The 18,974-nt window shown below is 45.3% G+C and overlaps 1 long non-coding RNA gene across 1 annotated transcript in view; it reads right to left on the reverse strand.

Annotated features, from left to right (window-relative positions):
* Positions 1 to 4,011: 4,011 nt before the first annotated feature.
* The window catches only part of LOC139035665 (uncharacterized), a 43,857-nt gene continuing 28,894 nt past the window's right edge, over positions 4,012 to 18,974 (reverse strand). Inside the window, exon 2 of the long non-coding RNA XR_011488350.1 lies at positions 4,012 to 4,261. This is a non-coding gene — a long non-coding RNA (uncharacterized lncRNA). The remainder of the gene's footprint in view (positions 4,262 to 18,974) is intronic.

Below are 18,974 nucleotides of genomic sequence, written 5' to 3' on the forward strand. Positions count from 1 at the left end.
TCCCCTCTCCGCAGTTGCACAGACGTGCCCTCTGCCTGGATTAGCTGTCCTTCCTCTTGGGCTGCCTGGCTGACTCCTGGCTCTTCCTCGCAGACTCAGCTCACGCTCCTGCCCGCTCACTGCGTGCTCGCTGCCCACTCTCTGTCCACCCTCTTGCCGCAGTGTGTCACCATCACTGGCTTGCCTGGGGGCGCTCTGAGGGCAAGGAGAGCACTCAACCTCAACATGCAGGCTCAGCGGCCCTCAGGAAGTGTCTGCTAAGTGACCAAGGGACTGAAGGACCAGTAGACCCTTGGGAAGACCTCTTTGGCACCAGACTGCTGGATGCTTGCAAGGGCGACCTAGTGCTGTCGTTTGAACTCCTTGAAAGTGAAAGTGTTAGTCACTCAGTTGTGTCTGACTCTTTGCGACCCCATGGACTGTAACCCACCAGGCTCCTCTGTCCCTGGAATTCTCCAGGCAAGAGTACTAGAGTGGGTTGCCATTCCTTTCTCCAGGGGATCTTCCTGACTCAGGGATTGAACCCTGGTCTCTTGCATTGCAGGCAGATTCTTTACTGTCTGAACCACTAGGAAAGCCCCTTGAATGCCTTAAACTCTTAAAAAAAAAAAAAAAAAAAACCTTTCTTCTCCTCCAGATGCAAACCATTTGTCTGTAAATTCCTCTCCTTTTGCCACAAGTTTCCCTCATCGGTGGACCTTCTTGTTCACACTAGCGTCTTCAGTCTCAGCCCTGAACTGCTGCCCCTCCCCTCCCCCACCACACCATGGTTCTTTACAAATACTTTTATTAATAAATCCACTGATTTTTCCTCCAACCATAGACCTCTTGCTGAATTCTTACCACTTTCCTCAGGCAAAAACAACCCAGAAATGCTGTCTGATCCAAAGCATTTCCCAGGGAGGGCAGCCAAGTGAGTGCAAGAACCTTTCGGCCGTCTGGGACTGTGATGTGATGTCTGAACAGCCTCTTTAGACACACTCCAGCCTTTTCCAGCGATGCCATGCAGACGGGGTCGCTCCGTGTCAGCCCCTCACAGTTGTCGGGGGTCCTGGGGGTAGGTAGGAGAGCACCCAGTCAAGGAACTTAGCTGACTGGGCCTCAGTTAGGGTCACTGGGTCAGTCGTACATGAAAAGGGAGTCAGAACTCTGGTTTGCAGCCCTCCATCCACTGACTCTTTCTTGGCCTAACACGCTCTGCCCTGCTGCCCTTGGCTGTCACAGTGGGAAGCAACTGCCTGAAAAGCCTAAGTAGGGGCAGCTCAGAGAAGCCCACCACTACCCCACCTCCCACCCCACCCAGCATGGTGCCCAGGAGCCACCTTGACCAGCTGGGTAAGATGCATTCAGCACTGGTCAGTCCCCCTTACTCTCCCAGTCCTCTGGAGAGCCAGCTCTCTGGGATGGAGCCCAGAGTCCACTTGATAGAAAGCTGATTCTTTTCCTGTGGGGCAAACAGCTCTGATCAGGACACGTCAGCCAGGGGGCAACTTGGCAGAGCTACAGTGCCAAGGCCCGATGCATCCTTTCTCTGTGTTTCCCAAATCCAGGCAGGAAAGCATGCCACCCTACCCCCAGCTCCTGGCTCCCCCCACCAGCATTTGCATCCCCCCCAGTGCTATATAAAAGCAACCAGTCGCCGGGGCCCAGCCAGGACAAGGCTGTGATTCAGCCAGGCTCCTGTGACATCCCAGCCGTGAGAGTGCAGCTGGGGCAGTTTATGAACAGCGCGAGTCCCAGGGGGAAGTCGGCCCTGTCCTCTAGCCCACAAACGTCTATTGTTCACTTTCTTGTTTTTCTCCAAATGTTGAGATGTGCTCAGAGCACAGAAAAGCCCCAGACCAAGGCCATCAGCCAGGGCCAGCTTGAGGCTGGAACTCTGGGGGCCTCCTCTTCCCCTCCCCAACGTTGTTCCCACCTCCCCCTTAGATGTGACCCTGCTGGGCCTGGGGGGTGAGAGGGTGGCCTCTTCTCAGCAGAGGCTCTTTGGACCACAGAGGGCTTGGGCTGTTCCACTGAGCAAGGTGTGAGGCCACGGCGCAGGCTCACCTGGTTGGCAGCTAGGCGCTACTGCCCATGTTACCCGGGGTGGGCCGCAACGTGGACGAGAAAAAGTGCCTTTAGGTTGCTTGTTGCTGACCACAGCAGTGTGACGAGAACACTCGTGTGCTGGGTCCTGCCTGCCTCAACGATTTGGGCTCCAAGCATCAGCCTCTTTGTGTTTGACTCCCAGCTCCAGCTCATGCTAGCTGTGCAATCTTGAGCAAGTGGCTTAGCCTCTCTGAACCTCAGTTTCCTCCTTGGCAAAATGACGCGTCCCTCTTAGAGCTTTTTTTTGGCTTTAATGTGACAATCAAGGGAGACACCTGACACAGCCCTCTGTCAATACTCATTATTCTTTGCGTAATTCTTCTTCTTCTTGTCTGTGACTGCTCTCACACCATCCTGAAACCACCCCCTCTCTGCTTTGAGGGCCTGCTTTTGTACCTAAACTGAATGCCTTTGACAGTCTTCAGTTGGGGGTCAGAGAACAGCTGTGCAGGCCGGCAGTGCCAGAGGAATGAAGGATGAGGTGCCTTGTGACGTAGGGGAGGAGAGAACGTGCTCAAAAGCCCGTAGCCTCCGCCTCGCCCGCCCCTCAGCCCCAGATCCCTTTCTCATATTACCTGCCCTCCCCCATCACCGTTGGTTCTCAGCCCCGCCGGGCCACGTGGCCCGTTCCAGCAGGCCCACCAAAAGCTCATCCCTGCCAGGAAAGCCCCTCTTGTGCCACCTGGGCAGCTACCAATAGCCAGTGTGGGGACGGGGAGGTGCACAGAGGTGGAGTCTGTGGAAATTTTGCCTAATCGAGAGGGTGTGAGGATTCAGATCCCCAACGCCAACCCTGCATAAGCCTGGGATGCTTAGTGTGGTCCAGAGTTTGGGGGCTCATTTACAACAGCCCAAGGGACTCAATGGACATGAGGTTGAGCAAGCTCCGGGAGTTGGTGATGGACAGGGAAGCCTGGCATGCTGCAGTCCATGGGGTCGCAAAGAGTCAGACTCGACTAAGCGACTGAACCAAAAGGCTTTGTTGTGAAGGGGGGGATGGACAAGTATGGGGGAGAGGGGAGCCCAGGAAGGCAAGAGAAAGTTCTGAGTGCTAGTCCTCCCTGCCTGGGATCAGTCAGTTCCCATCCCTACTGGCGGCTTTGGGGCTTTTTCCTCCTCAAAGCAGAAAAGAGAAGATCCCCCTTTGGATTCATTAATCCTTTTGAGAATAAGGCCCTGGTAGCCTCCTGACAGGGCCATATGGTTTCCTTATCTTCCTTATCGCCCAGCACTCACCTTCCATTCGGAATGTTTATCCCAAGATAAAGATCAGATTCCACTTAGGATGATTGAATGGGAGCCTCCTCTGGGTATTTCCCCCACAATTTCAAATGAATGGACCATCCAACCCAACAATAAATGAGACAGACCAGGCTCTGATCATGGATAGGACACCCCCACACACACCCAGGCCCCCTCCGTAGCTCCCCCAAATCCTCTTCCCTCTCTTCCACCTGAGCAGCTCCACTTTTACCTGCTCTGTATAGTGGAGTTCCCATTGGACAAAGTGTAACTGCCTTAAATGATGCTTTAAAACAAGCATTTTTTAGAATTTAACTTGTGAGGTATTTCACTTTCACTTTTTGATATTTAGTCTTCAAAATCTAGTGTGTGTTTGATGTTTATATCATATGTCGATTCGGACTAAGCACATTCCAAGTGTTCTGTTGGCCCAGTGGCTAGTGGCTCTTGTCTGGGACTGGGGAGGTCTAGAGAGACTGCACGAAGACAGCTGGAGCCAGGAAAGACTGTCATGGGCAGCATGGCCATCGCCCTTAAGCTGGCTGCCGTTGAAAGGCTCTGGGGGAACATGGACAGTCCACGAGTTTGCTCCCAGTCAAAACCAAGATCCAGACTCCTTCTTCCTGCCCCCTAGCGTTTCCCCTCCTGGGAAGGAAAACACGCACACACACCACAATGTTTTTTTAAATGGTAGCCATTTTTATTGCTGTTTATTTAATGTTAGTCATTTCAGGTGCTAATAAACTTGTTCACTGAAACCTCTGTCACTAAGATACTTTTCCTTTGGTCTGTTTCAAGGTGAAGATGGTGTTGGTTGACGTCAAGCATCCATTCAGTGGGTTCCACTGGCAGAAGAGGAGGGATCCCTGGCTCCCCCAGAGTGGTCGGCCAGATAGTGGTCACCAATGCCAATAGTTGCACCCAAATTCTAGGAAGAAGGAGCCATGATTCAGACACAGACAGGACACTTGGACAAAGCTGCTACTACTTATTCGGACGCCATGTTGTGTTCTGAACAGGGACCCAGAAGAGGACCGTGTCTGTGTTTAGTGATTTCCACGCACGTGCATGGTTCCTTCTGCCTAAGGTGAGTCTCTAATGAGTTAATAATGCAGTAGTTCTCCTGCTGCGGCTGAGCTGTATCCAGTGCCTCCCCTGCTCTTAAGATCAAGATAAACACCATACAAAGAGAAGGATGGGAGGGAAGACCTCTGGCAAAGCAGGCGTATGTTAAAGATGCCAGCCATACATCTCACATGGAGAAAAAAAAGGTGGGGGAAAAGTTCCAGGCCTCCTGGGGAGGCCTTCCTGATCATTCTGCATAAGAGTTGGTCTCCAGCCCCCTCTCTCTGTTTCATTTTTTGAAATATTTATTTGGCTGCTCTGGGTCTTATTTGCATCACACTCAGTCTTTCGTTGCATCTTTCACTGTTGCATACAAACTCTCTAGTTGTGGCACTTGGGCTTAGTTGGTCCACAGCATGTGGGATCTTAGTTCCCCAACCAGGGATCGAACCCAGGTTCCCTGCATTGCAAGGTGGATTCTTAACCACTGGACCCCCAAGGAAGTCCCCTATGCTTCATTTTTCTTCATAGCCCTATAAGTCTGGACATGCTCTTACATTTTTCTTTGTTGACTGTCTGTCCTCAGTTTGGTTCTTTCTGCACTCCAGTGCCTAGGAGGGTGTCTGTCACTGTTAGTAAACATTCGCTGACTGAATAAATAGTGTTGAGAGGTTGTGCAGGCCCCAAAGAGCTGTGGTCCCTGGACTAGCAAAAGGAGGAGAGCGAGTCCTTCAGAAAGGCAGTGAGGGCGGGGCAGGGTGGGGAGGGGTGTGAAGACACAGAAAGAGGTGGTGGTCTGTGTGTGCGATTCCCCTGGTAATGGGAGACGGAGAAGAATCTGAGAAAGTGGAGGAATGTGATTTCAGCACAAAAGCAGAGAGATTATTTTGTCAGCAACATTTGGAGCCCATTGGTGATGAGAGACATGTGGGCCCGGCTAGGAGACAATTGTGGTAGTCAAGACAGGATGTGAATAAGACATAAAGAAGTGTTTCATCAGTGGGGATGGAAAAGAACCAGGGCTGCGGTAGCCAAGTCAAGGAGTAGGAAGGGTCAGCCCCAGCATTCCGTGGGCTGCGTCTCATCCGCCCGCAGTGTGCTACACACGTGCACGCGGGCAGACACGCGTGCAGACCCGTACACACACCCACATGCATGCCAGGACCCACTAGGCTGCCGGCAAGAAGGATGCATTCTAAAGTCCCCATCACACGTTCTAGCACAACTGCAGGCTCCACTTTCCACTTCGATCTCTGGACTTTGTCTTCTTTTGGCTTCTTCCCATCTCCATGAAGGCAGCCTGGTGGGGACGGAGAACAAGGACCCAGAAACTCTGGAGGAGGAGGCAGTATCTTGTCCATTTGCCAGGTTTGCTTCTACCTAGTTTAGGAGGGAAGAGGCATGGGAGAAGGTCGCGTAGTCCCCTGGACTACAGTAAGGAGAGAAAAGCCTCAGGGAAGGAAAGCCTGGAAGAAGAGAGAAATCTTTCTTGAATTGATCGCTGCCATCCTAACACATGGTCACACATGTGTGGGCCACGTGAAGGGGCTGTCATTGAGACTGGGGACCCGGAGGAGGCGAACAAGCTTGTTTGGAGTGGGTGGGGACATGCTCGGGGATCCAGCTGAAACAGGATTTTATTTTTAAAGAGGCTTAGATTGATGTCTCTGCTAGCCTAAATATAACCGAGCAGCCAACTTCTTCCCAGCTCGGCCAGGCCTCCTAGCAAGCTCCAAGGGCCTGTGTTTAAAAAGAAAAAAAAAAGGAGAGGGGGAAGAGAGAGGAATCCACAGATGCAAAAGGTCATGCAGTTAGCCCTCTGAGTGTGTTGGGAGGAGGAAGATGGATGAGCTGGCTGTGTATACTCTGCAACTCCAGCCTCACCCTCCAGCACGAAAGATGGAAGGTTGTTGCGGGGAGGGGGAACAGACACCCGCCTTGTATCTGGGCCCTGCCTAGCCTGGTGGGCACGGTGGCAATCCAGGCTTGTGCTCAGGGGAGCCGACAGTCCAGTGGGAGGGAGGGAAGCAGGGGTGAACAGGCTCACGGCGTTGCAGCACAGCGATGAGGATGGGAGACAAATGGATGGTGGGCTGTGAGCATCCTTCCACGTGGCTGGAGGAACTGAAGAGCCCCGTCTTGGAGAACGAAGGATTTTAAGTGGGAGGATTTTGACAAAGATGGAGAAAAAACAAAGAAGCAGAGACAACAGTGGACAGGATAACATTTGGGCAGCTCTGAGTTTGTATCTGACAAGAGTGCAAGAACAGGAGAGAGACAGAGAGAGCGTAAGTGGTGGGGAGGGGCTTGGAGCTCCAGGCTCTGTGCCTCTTCTAGAGGCTCACCCTGTAGTCTGTAGACAAAGGGGAGCCATTGAAGACTGGGGGGGGGGCGGGGGGGGGGGCAGCAGCAACACGACCCAGATAGACCGAAGGAAGGTTGCTTTGGCAATGGGGTGTAGGGTGAAGGAGAACGGGGAGTCTCTGTGATGGGGAGAGCCAGGTACACAAAGATCATTGAGGGCTCTGAGCTCGCTGAGGCTTGCTAACTGCTACAGAGGACTTCTGAACCTCAGACACACCATAGGAGTTTATTCCTTGTTCACGTACAGCTCACTCGGCCCAGGGCTGGGTGTAGGGTTCTGCCCCTCCAGTAACTCAAGGACTCAAGGATCCTGACTGAGGGAGGCTCCGTCCTCTTCAGCATGCAGCGCTGGAGGTCACCCTGCAATTGACATCCACCTGGCACAGGGTTTTTCTTTTCATATGAAACAGGCATTCTGCTGGCCAGGCCCCAGTCACCTGCAGGGGCCCTGTGGATAGTCCCTGGCTGGCCACGCATCTCAGAACATAGCAGTCAGGAGGTCATCTCGGCTGCAAGGACAAGGAGAGGGAATCAGATCTGAAGGGGTATGTTGGCAGCAGAAAAGAAAATCTTTCATTTATATGAGGTGGGCAAGTGGGCAGAGCGGCCACATTTAGGAGTTAGGAGGAGGAGAAGCCAGGGAAGAAGTCAAGGGAGGCAGCTTGAGGGGAAAGAGAGAGAATGGGTCAGTGTTGCAGTCTTCAGGGAAGGGGGACTCAGGAAGAGCCTTTGGATGCGACTCTTGCAAGACCTGGGAGTTGAGTGAGGAAGCAGCCCGAAATCCCTCCCTAGGACTTTTCATATGCACACCCCTGAACTAGGTATGCGTGACCCCTGGGAAAGCATGAACTGCACTAATGACTCGCTGTGGAGCAGCAGCAGGAACACGGACTTTGGGGTGAGAAGACCTGGTTTTGCATCCAGGCATCCAGGCATTGCCATCTTCACTTGAGCAAACACTTATCTCTCTGAGTCTCTGTTTTCTCACCTGTTACCTACCTCTCAAGCCCGTGGGAAGGGTTAGAAGTAATCTAGCCCTTGTGTAAAGTGCTTTGCTCAGTGTCAGTTTTGGGTACTTCGTGCAGCAAACATTTATTGTGCATGTACCGGGGGCCAGGTAACCTTATTAGACATTGGGTATTTAAAGGACCCAGACAAAATTCCTGCCCTCAGGAGGCTTGTACTCTGATAGGGCTGATAGCCACAGAAGCAGATCTTTAAATACAACAGGATAAATGCAGTATTGGAAGTATTTCTAAATGGGGAGGTCCAGTCCTAACTGGCTGGAGGAGACGATTGGCTGACTCTTAGTAGAAAAGAGTCCTCGGAATAGAAATCCCAAAGATAAACCCAAGATCCTATGGGGGTCTTATCTTTGACAAAGAAGGCAGAAATATGCAATGGAGAAAAGACATTCTCTTCAGTAAATGGTGCCAGGAAAATGGGGCAGCAATGTGTAAAAGAATGAAATCAGAACACTTCCTGACACCAAACACAAAAATAAACTCAAAATGGATTAAAGACCTAAATGTAAGACCAGAAGCTATAAAACTGCTGGAGGAAAACATAGGCAGAATACTCTTTGATGTAAATCACAGCAAGATCCTCTATGACCCACTTCCCAGAGTAATGGAAATAAAAACAAAAATAAACAAATAGGACCTAATTAAACTTAAAAGCTTTTGCACAGTGAAGGAAGCTATAAGCAAGGTGAAAAGACAGCCTTCAGAATGGGAGAAAATAACAGCAAATAAAACAACTGAAAAAGGATTAATCTTCAAATTATACAAGCAGCTCTTGCAGCTCAATACCAGAAAAATGAACAACCCAATCAAAACGTGGGCAGAAGACCTAAGCAGACATTTCTCCAAAGATGGCTAATAAATACCTGAAAGGATGCTCAACATCTCTCATTATGAGAGAAATGCAGATCAAAACTACAATGCAATATCATCTCATACCAGTCTTAATGGCCATCAGCAAAAAGTCTACAAACAATAAATGCTAGAGAGGGTGTGCAGAAAAGGGAACCCCCTTTTCTATTGATAGGAATGAAAATTGATACAGCCACTATGGAGAACAGTATGCATATGCATGTGTTCTCAATCAAGTCCAACTCTTTGTGACCCCATGAACTGTAGCCCTCAAGGCTCCTCTGTCGATGGAATTTTCCAGGTAAGAATATTGGAGTGTGTTCTCATTTCTTTCTCCAAGGGACCTTTCCAACCTAGGGATCAACACTGTTTCCTGTGTCTCCTGCATTGGCAGGCAGATTCTTTGAGGCAGTAGGGAGATTCCTTTAAAAGCTAGGAATAAAATTACCATATGACCCAGCAATCCAACCACTGGGCATATACCCTTAGGAAACCATAACTGAAAAAGGTACATGTACCCCAAAATTCATTGCAGTATTATTGACAATAGCTAGGACTTGGAAGCAACCTAGATGTCCACTGACAGATGAATGGATAAAGAAGTTGTGGTATATATACACAATGGAATATTACTCACCTATGAAAAGGAATGCATTAGAGTCAGTTCTAATGAGATCAGTTCAGTTCAGTTCAGTCGCTCAGTCATGTCCGACTCTTTGCGACCCCATGAATCGCAGCACGCCAGGCCACCCTGTCCATCACCAACTCCCAGAGTTTACTCAAACTCATGTCCATTGAGTTGATGATGCCATCTAGCCATCTCATCCTCTGTCGTCCCCTTCTCCTCCTGCCCTCAATCCCTCCCAGCATCAGGGGCTTTACCAGTGAGTCAACTCTTCGCATGAGGTGGCCAAAGTATTGCAGTTTCAGCTTCAGCATCAGTCCTTCCAATGAACACCCAGGACTGATCTCCTTTAGGATGGACTGGTTGGATCTCCTTGCAGTCGAAGGGACTCTCAAGAGTCTTCTCCAACACCACAGTTCAAAAGCATCAATTCTTCAGTGCTCAACTTTCTTCACAGTCCAACTCTCACATCCATACAAGACCACTGGAAAAACCATAGCCTTGACTAGATGGACCTTTGTTGGCAAAGTAATGTCTCTGCCTTTTAATATGCTATCCAGGTTGGTTATAACTTTCCTTCCAAGGAGTAAGTGTCTTTTAATTTCATGGTTGCTGTCACCATCTGCAGTGATTTGGGAGCCCTCCAAAATAAAGTCTGCCACTGTTTCCACTGTTTTTCCATCTATTTCCCATGAAGTGATGGGACCAGATGCCATGATCTTAGTTTTCTGAATGTTGAGCTTTAAGTCAACTTTTTCATTCTCCTCTTTCACTTTCATCAAGAGGCTTTTTAGTTCCTCTTCACTTTCTGCCATAAGGGTGGTATCATCTGCATATCTGAAGTTATTGATATTTCTTCCAGCAATCTTGATTCCAGCTTGTGCTTCTTCCAGCCCAGCGTTTCTCATGATGTACTCTGCATATAAGTTAAATAAGCTGGGTGACAATATACAGCCTTGATGTACTCCATTTCCTATTTGGAACCAGTCTGTTGTTCCATTTCCAGTTCTAACTGTTGCTTCTTAACCTGCATATAGGTTTCTCAAGAGGCAGGTCAGGTGGTCTGGTATTCCCATCTCTTTCAGAATTTTCCACAGTTTATTGTGATCCTCACAGTCAAAGGCTTTGGCATAGTCAATAAAGCAGAAATAGATGTTTTTCTGGAACTCTCTTGCTTTTTCAATGATCCAGCAGATGTTGGCAATTTGATCTTTGGTTCCTCTGCCTTTTCTAAAACCAGCTTGAACATCTGAAAGTTCACGGTTCACGTATTGCTGAAGCCTGGCTTGGAGAATTTTGAGCATTACTTTACTAGCGTGTGAGATAATGTGCAATCTAATGAGGTGGATGAACCTAGAGTCTATTATACAGAATGAAGTAAGTCAGAAAGAGAAAGACAAATATCATATATTAACACATATATGTGGAATCTAAGAAGATGGTACTGATGATCTTATTTGCAGGGCAGCAAAGAAAACACAGACATTAAGAACAGACTTTTGGTCACAGTAGGGGAGGGAGAGGGTGGGATGCCTTGAGAGAGTGGTATTGAAACATGTACATTACCACATGTAAAGTAGATAGCCAGTGGAACTTTGCTGTGTGATCCCAGGAACCCAAAGCCAGTGCTCTGTGACAACCTAGAGGGGTTGGATTGGGAGGGAAGAAGGAGGGAGCTTTGAGAGGGAGTTTTATGAGGGAGAGGACATGTGTAAGCCTGTGGCTGATTCGTGTTGATATATGGCAGAAACCATTACAATATTGTAAAATATTTATCTTCCAATTAAAAATAAGATTTGGGTAAAGAAAAAAAAAGAGTTCTTGGAGGGTTAGCACACCCTGGGCATTGCTAGCATGCTGATTCACGCAACAAATATTTGTGTGTTCATAGCAATTCATGCAATGAGCACCTACTGAATGCTCAGAAGGTTGCCCCTAAGGCCTTGGGGGAGAGGTGAGCATTCTGCAAGGCTGTGGGGTCTGCCCCTCTTCTGGTACCAGGCTGAGGACCAGGACCCTTGCCATGGGGCTTGTTCCTGGCCACCCAACTACAGGAACTACGTCTTTCTGCCTCTTTTCTGCCCCCTTAGGAACCCCTGGGACCCTTCCCTGTGAGACCATCAGAGGATCGTCTGCAGCACATCTTCTTTGAGGCTGGGACTCCATCCTAGGACTAGAAAGATAGAAACAGGGCCCAGGTTTCTGCTGCCACTTTTTGAGGCCCTCACACCACCCTGAGGTTTGCCCTCCTTTGTGAATCTCTGCCTCAAGAGCAGGGCTGTGTTAGAAGAGGCATCACCCCTCCATCCATTTCCTATCTCACCTTGGAGTGTCATTTGCTCAGACTCTCCTACATATGTCATCAAACAATGGTTCAGGTTAGGACCATGCCTCGATTTTGGTTGGTTTTTTTTTTTTTTTCCATTTATTTTTATTAGTTGGAGGCTAATTACTTTACAATATTGTAGTGGTTTTTGCCGTACATTGACATGAATCAGCCATGGATTTACTCCACACCTATCATTACCAGGTTATCTATGCTCATGGCTAGAGACATTAGGAAGAAACCAAACTATTAATATAGAGAGAAGAGAACAAAAATAGTGTCAGCACTCAGGGGGAGCCAATGTTGGCATTTTGTGTTTCTCTCCTGTCATGAGTTTGAGTAAACTCCGGGAGTTGGTGATGGACAGGGAGGCCTGGCGTGCTGCAGTCCATGGGATTGCAAAGAGTCGGACACGACTGAGCAACTGAACTGAACTGAACTGAACTGAACTGAACCTGTGCTTATTTTTCTCTGTACTTGAGATCATAGCTTTGGCCTCACTTGTTTTAAATTTTTTATTGCGGTAAAATATACCAAAAATTTACCACCTAAGCCATTTTTAAGTGTACAGTTAAGTGTAAGTTAGGGACATTTTCATTGTTGTACAACCATCACCACTTTCCATCTCCAGGACTCTTTCTCTTGCACAACGGAAACTCTATACCCATTAAACACCAGTTCCTCACTGCCCTTCCCCAAGCCTCTGGCAACCACCACTCTAGCTTCTGTCTCTATTATTTTGACTACTCTAATTTTCTTAAGTGATGAAAGTGAAAAGTAAAAGTGAAAGTCGCTTAGTCATGTCTGACTCTTTGCAACCTCATGGATTATACAGTCCATGGAATTCTCCAGGCCAGAACCCAAGTTTCCCACGTTGCAGGCAGATTCTTTACCAACTGAGCCACAAGGGAAGCCCAAGAATCCTGGAGTGGGTAACCTTTCCCTTCTCCAATGGATCTTCCCAACCCAGGAATCAAACCAGGGTCCCCTGCATTGCAGACGGATTCTTTACCAACTGAGCTATCAGGGAAGCCCATTTATATAAATAAGTGATATCATATAGTATTTGTCTTTTAGTGACTGGCTTATTTCACTTACCAAAATGTCCTCAAATTTCATTCATGTGGTAGCATGTGTCAAAATTTCTTTTCTTTTTTAAGGCCTAATAATATTTCATTGCAATACCACATTTTGCTTAATTCCTATATCCATCAATAGACACTTGGGTTTCTTTCACTTTTTAGCTATTATGAATAATGCCATTATGAACATAGGTGTACAAATAATCTTTTTGAGATCCTTCTTTTAATTCTTTGGAGTATATACCCAGAAGTGGAATTGTTGGATCATATGTTAGTTGTATGTTTAATCTTTTGAGGAACTGCCATACTGTTTTCCACATTGGCTGTACTGTTTTACATTCCTACCAACAGTGTACAAGGGTTCCCAATTCTTCTTCACATTCTCCCTAACACTTGTTATTTTCCATTTTGTTTTGTTCTGTTTTGATAGTAGCCATCTTAAGGGATACGCAGTGCCTGCTTGTTTTTTTAACTTTGCCTCCTATTATAAGTATTGTCCTTATGACCTTGATGCTGGGAAAGATTCAAGACAGAAGGAGAAGACGGCAACAGAGGATGAGACGGTTGATGGCATCACTGTTTTAATGAACATGAACTTGCGCAAACTCCAGGAGGTGGTGGTGAGGGACAGGGAAACTTGGTGTGCTGCAGTCACGGGGTCGCAAAGAGTCGGACACGACTTGGTGGACTGAACAACATAAGTATTGTCATTAGAAACTTCAGACACAGACCCTCTCCCATTCTCCTACTGTTGGAAATTTATGATTATTTTCTTTTGATATTTTTGCTATCATCATAAATAAAATTGTAACAAAGATCTGTGCTTGAATCTTTGCAGCATTTTGGGTTATTTCCATAAGCAAGGATTGACAGATAAAATATAGGATGCTCAGTTAAATTTGCATTTCAGAGAAACAATAAATAATTTTTTAGTATTTTAGTCCCCAAAATATTATCAGGGACAAACTTATTCTTAAAACATATTTGTTGTACACCTGAAATTCATATTTAACTGAGTGTTCTATATTTTTATTTGCTAAGTCTAGCCAACTCATCACAGGTAGCATTCTCTGGAGTGGAAGTAATGGATCAAAGCTGATGAACATTTTCAAGAAGCATATGGCAAAAGGTCTTTTCAGTAAAGTGATGCTAGTTTTTCCCCCAACAGTGAGTAAGAATGCCTGTTTCCCTACAAAAGTGATATCTCTGAGTTATTTCATTTAAAAATAAGCAAAACTTTTCTTCTTTAATAAGAAGAAAATGATTGATCACAAAGTTTTTATTATCAATGAATCTGGTCCTTCCTTTCCAAAGGTTAGTCTTTTGCACTTCCTTTTACATAAACTATGTGCTCCTGCCCTTGCTCATTTATCTTTTCGTTTTTCTTGTCAAAGTATATGAACTCTTAAAGGATAATAACCTTTTGTCATTCACTATTGCTACTGCTGCTGCTAAGTCGCTTCAGTCGTGTCCGACTCTGCGACCCCATAGACGGCAGCCCATTTTTGTCATTCACTGAAAGGAAAGGAAAGTGAAGTTGCTCAGTCATGTCCAGCTCTTTGCGACCCCATGGACTGTAGCCCTACCAGGCTCCTCTGTCCATGGGATTTTCCAGGCAAGAGTACTGGAGTGGGTTGCCATTTCCTTCTCCAGGGTCATTCACTATTTCATTGCAAATAGTTCTCCTGGCTTGTTGTTTGCCTTTTAGTTATGCTTCTATAATTTTCAAAGTAAAACATTTTTATATAGTCAAATCTCTAGTTTTTCATGACCCTTCCACTGGCTTTGAGTCTAAAGTCCTCTCTCATTTAGAGATTAGGCATGTTTATTCATTTATATTTTCCTCTAGAAGTTTGTATAGGTACTTTTACCTGTTTTTTGTTTGTTTGTTTGTTTTTATATTTAACTCTTTAAAGCATTTGGAGTTTATTTGGAAATGATGTCCAATGAGTCTCTGAATAAATTTTTCTGTCAAATCTCTAATTTGTTTCAGCTCTATTTGATGAATAAAGTCCTTCCCTTCTCAATGATTTGTGGAACCTCTTAATCTTATACATAAGGAAAAATCCATGTTTCTTAAAAGTGAACTTATCAATATCATTTAATCATTCATATATTCAAAAAATACTGAGCACCTACTTACTGTAAGGTCAGGTACATATTTAAGATTTCTTCCAACATTAAAATTCTAAATATATGGGAACTTCACATCTTTGGAAGAAATGGACATAACTTACCCCACTTGCTGGCTTTTATTTATGTGTCTTACATTAATCTACTTTGTGTGAATGTGTGCTCAGCTACTTCAGTCGTGTCCAACTCTCTGTGACCCCCATGGACTGTAGCCCACCATGCTCCTCTATCCATGGGATTCTCCAGGCAAGAATACTGGAGTGGGTTGCCGTGCCCTTCTCCAGGGAATCTTCCTGACCCAGGGATCAAACCCATATCTCCTACATCCAAAGCTTAATTTTATTCCTCTCCTTTCTAGGAATTTTACCTCTTATTGTTGTATCATGTATTATTGGATTAGAAGAAACTTCAAATGATTTTTATATAATAACATTGTATAGTTTCATGTAATCTTTATTTTATCTCCACTTTTAATGACAATGGCTCTAATGTTGTGCCATTAAGAATAGTCTCAGTGATCCAGTGATTATGACTCAGTGCATTCACTCCTGAAGGCCCGGGTTCAACCCCAATCAGGGAACTAAGGTCCACAAGATACATGGCATGCTCCCCCAAAATAATGATAGCTAAATAAATAAATTTAATATCATAAATGTAATAAGTAAATAATATAAAATTTAAAAAAAGAATAGCCTTGGTTTTTGATTGAAGAAGCGTTTTCATGTTAAGAAAGTAATAATCTCTTCTTATTTTTCTAATAGGTTTCTTTTTTTTAAAGAAATGGAAAATCAGAAATGATTAATTTTGCTTAATCTATTTTGTAGTTGGGGCTCCCCTGGTGGCTCAGCTGGTAAAGAATCCGCCTGCAATGCAGGAGACCTGGGTTTGATCCCTGGGTTGGGAAGATCCCCTGAAGAAGGGAAAGGCTACCCACTCCAGTATTCTGGCCTGGAGAATTCCATGGACTGTATAGTCCATGGGCTTGCAAAGAGTTGGACATGACTGAGCGACTTTCAATAATTAATAATAATAAAATTGGGCCATTTTTTTTTTATAGTTAGTCATTTGAAGTACAAGTACTGCTGGTTCACTGAACTGCATGAGGTAGAATTTGGGTAAATATACACAATCCTCACTACATTATATTATATGGTGCCTTTGTGAGCAGCAACTCTGAACTTGAACTATATGTTAAAATCTTGATTGCACAAGCCTACTAATAAAAAACTTGAAGATCCTCCAAATATATATGTGTATATATATATATATATATAAATATTAATATATTTGTGGAGTTTTACAGTTATATATAATAGTAAATAAACATATACTTTGTATGCATGTGTGTATATTTACTATAATATGTACATTATAAAAGACTATAAAATTTTAAAATTTAAAAAATAAATATTCTAATCTTTTTCCCTTACCCCAGTAAATCAGTTTTCACATACCCTACTTCCATGACCAGTCATATAAAAGATGAGTGTTAGTGGGATATTTAGAGGTTCATTTTACCATGGGTGAATATCGAGTTGTGGGGACCATCTGCACACTCATGTCTATCAATCATCAAAGATAACAAATAATGTATTTGAATCGGGATATTAACAACTCAAAATGCCCCCTGAAGCTTGTAGAATTTTATAAACTAGTGGGATTAAGCAAACCACCCCCATCCAACCACCGCCCGCTGCCCCACACACACGGGAAAAGCAAGTTATTCAACTCTGCCTGAACTTGTGCAAGTTATGTAGCTCTTTGGGACTCAGTTTCCTCATTACTAAAATGACAGGGTTAGGGGAGATAACTGCCGAGTCCCTTGCTGCACTGATATTTTGTAACAGTGATGACCCTGGAGGGGTATCAGGTTAGGGCAGAAGCAGGTCTGCATGTCAGTCAGCTGGACAGCTCTGTTATTAGGAAATCAAGCAGAGTGCGGTCCTAGGGTGGACGACCAGGAGTGCAGTGTGCATTGCAATCAGTCCTGGCTATCCCCAAGGGCAATCCTGGCACCAGATGGAGTGATGGGACATGAAGAATTTGGAAATCTTTAGGAGGGATCAGAAAAAGACAACATAAAGATTAAAGCCTTGGGAAATGGGTCCTCTGAGGAAATGTTAAAGACTTGGAATTCCTTGGGTTGAAGAAGGACATATTAAGATGGATCTAGCCTGGAACTCCTGGTGTTTGAGCAAGTGTTTTAAAGAGATTGTGGCAGTCATAGACAAAGCACTCTCTGTTGCAAAGAAGAGACCTCCTCTAGATAGATCATAGAATTCCACAAGGACTCAGGAACAGACAGCTGTGAGGGGCTCAGCCAGCCCTCCTTTAGTGACTTCACGTTCTACACGTTCTCCAAACCTCTGCTCTCCACTTCTTACTCCCGCTTTACACTTAACCGTAGGAAAGTCGAACTTTCAGCCAACATCATGGCCCCGTCATAGCTACATTTTCAACGTCAGTGTCCAACAGGCCCAGTCTTTCCACTTCCAATCCTAGATTTCCCTGAAATGATTGATTTATCCTGGCTCATCTTTTTGAGCCAGGCCATCTCAATCTTTGATCATCATTGGTTGGGTCACCCATAAGTGGGTGCCCCCACCCCATGGTCCAATTATATGAGAAGATGAGATGGATTATGTGTTCCAGAGCATGGTTTGTCTAGGGCACATTTCCTCAGATCAGCAAGTAGGCAGATCGGCCATGAGGCACAGCTCAGCAAACAGACCAACTGTCTTTTGGTCTGACACTGATATGAGAGTAAAATGTGTCTGACCCTGAGCTCTTATATAAGAGAAATTTGTAATAGCACTTCTCAGGACCCTCTTTGAAATGATGTGAGACTCCTCCTGTCTTGAGTCAACCTAACAGAGCTCTGCCTTGGTGCGGTGGCCTGGGCTGCAGGGCATCTGAGAGTCCCCTTTTGGCCTGTTGGTCTGGGAAAATAGAAAGTCACTTCCCCTGGTGGAGCCTAATTTTTCTGAAATTTGCTGGTGGTAGATCAGCTATTTGAGGACTTGACACAGCACTGAATCTGATTAACCACAGAAAGACTATCAGTGCTTAACGAGAAGATAACAGAAACAACCCAAGGACCTTTAGGCCCTCCCAGGCTGGCCTGATTTGAATATCCAGTTTCTACCTAGAACCAATACACAAGCCAATTTCTTCCTATCCTCCCATTTTTTGATGCTACATATGGTTCTTCTGCTCAGCATCCTGCCTGGAAATCATCATCATCTTCCAGCACATAGAAAATGGAACATTTGTGAGCAAGTGGGTAGGGTCAATCTTTATGGTCTTTTTCCTGTGCTGGGTTTAATCTCACTACCAGCCTCACATACAGGCAGGCAAAAAAATCCATTGACCTCAAATGCAAGGGCCTTGAGAACATAGGGTTCAAAGGAGAATCAGACTTCCTCTACCCAAAACATAACTACCCAGACACCTCGCTATCTAAAATCAGACCAGAACCTGGAGATGAGCCAAGTGACGTCTAAGTAGCCAAAATTATCTGCATAGGCTCATATTGGTTTATTTAAAGTAGCATATAATTCAAAGCAACTGTCCCCAGAGAACTAGATGAACTATTACCCTCTAAGAAAGACTGAATAAATCCTATAGGAATAGAAGAGGCTAAATTCCTCACTCATATTCTGTTTACTTTCTGTTTACACAGAATTTTAACGACTTGGCATATCTGGTTTCTCAACCCAGAACAGGCTAAAAAAAGTTAGGTCGTGGAGTAAAATGGCATGCTCCCTGATAAAAAGTAGACCCAGGAACCCCAAAAGCACAACATGAAGCGACTTGGGATAGAGACAATGGCCACACATATCTCCAAGATCTTGAGTCCACTGGAAGAACAGCATGTTGACTAAAGTTTATTAAGATAACTTTAAGCATAATAACAGTATTAAATTAAAATCAGCATACTCCATCTCAAAACCTGGGAAGTGAATGCTTTTTTTTAGAAAAACTTCCATTCAAAATAATTACATTTTAAATGTAATGTTTCAAAGGGCAAACCTTGAGCTAGCCGGAAAGTTCCGCTGTCCGGAATAATACATTCCATTCTGGATAACTGAAGTTTTATTATAGCTCCATTTGAACCCCCTAGACTTTTTCCTAAAGGACGATGGAGCACTTAGCCGGGGAAATCCTGTTGC

This window comes from Odocoileus virginianus, chromosome 6 (assembly GCF_023699985.2).
Source record: "Odocoileus virginianus isolate 20LAN1187 ecotype Illinois chromosome 6, Ovbor_1.2, whole genome shotgun sequence".
Lineage (NCBI taxonomy): Eukaryota > Metazoa > Chordata > Mammalia > Artiodactyla > Cervidae > Odocoileus > Odocoileus virginianus.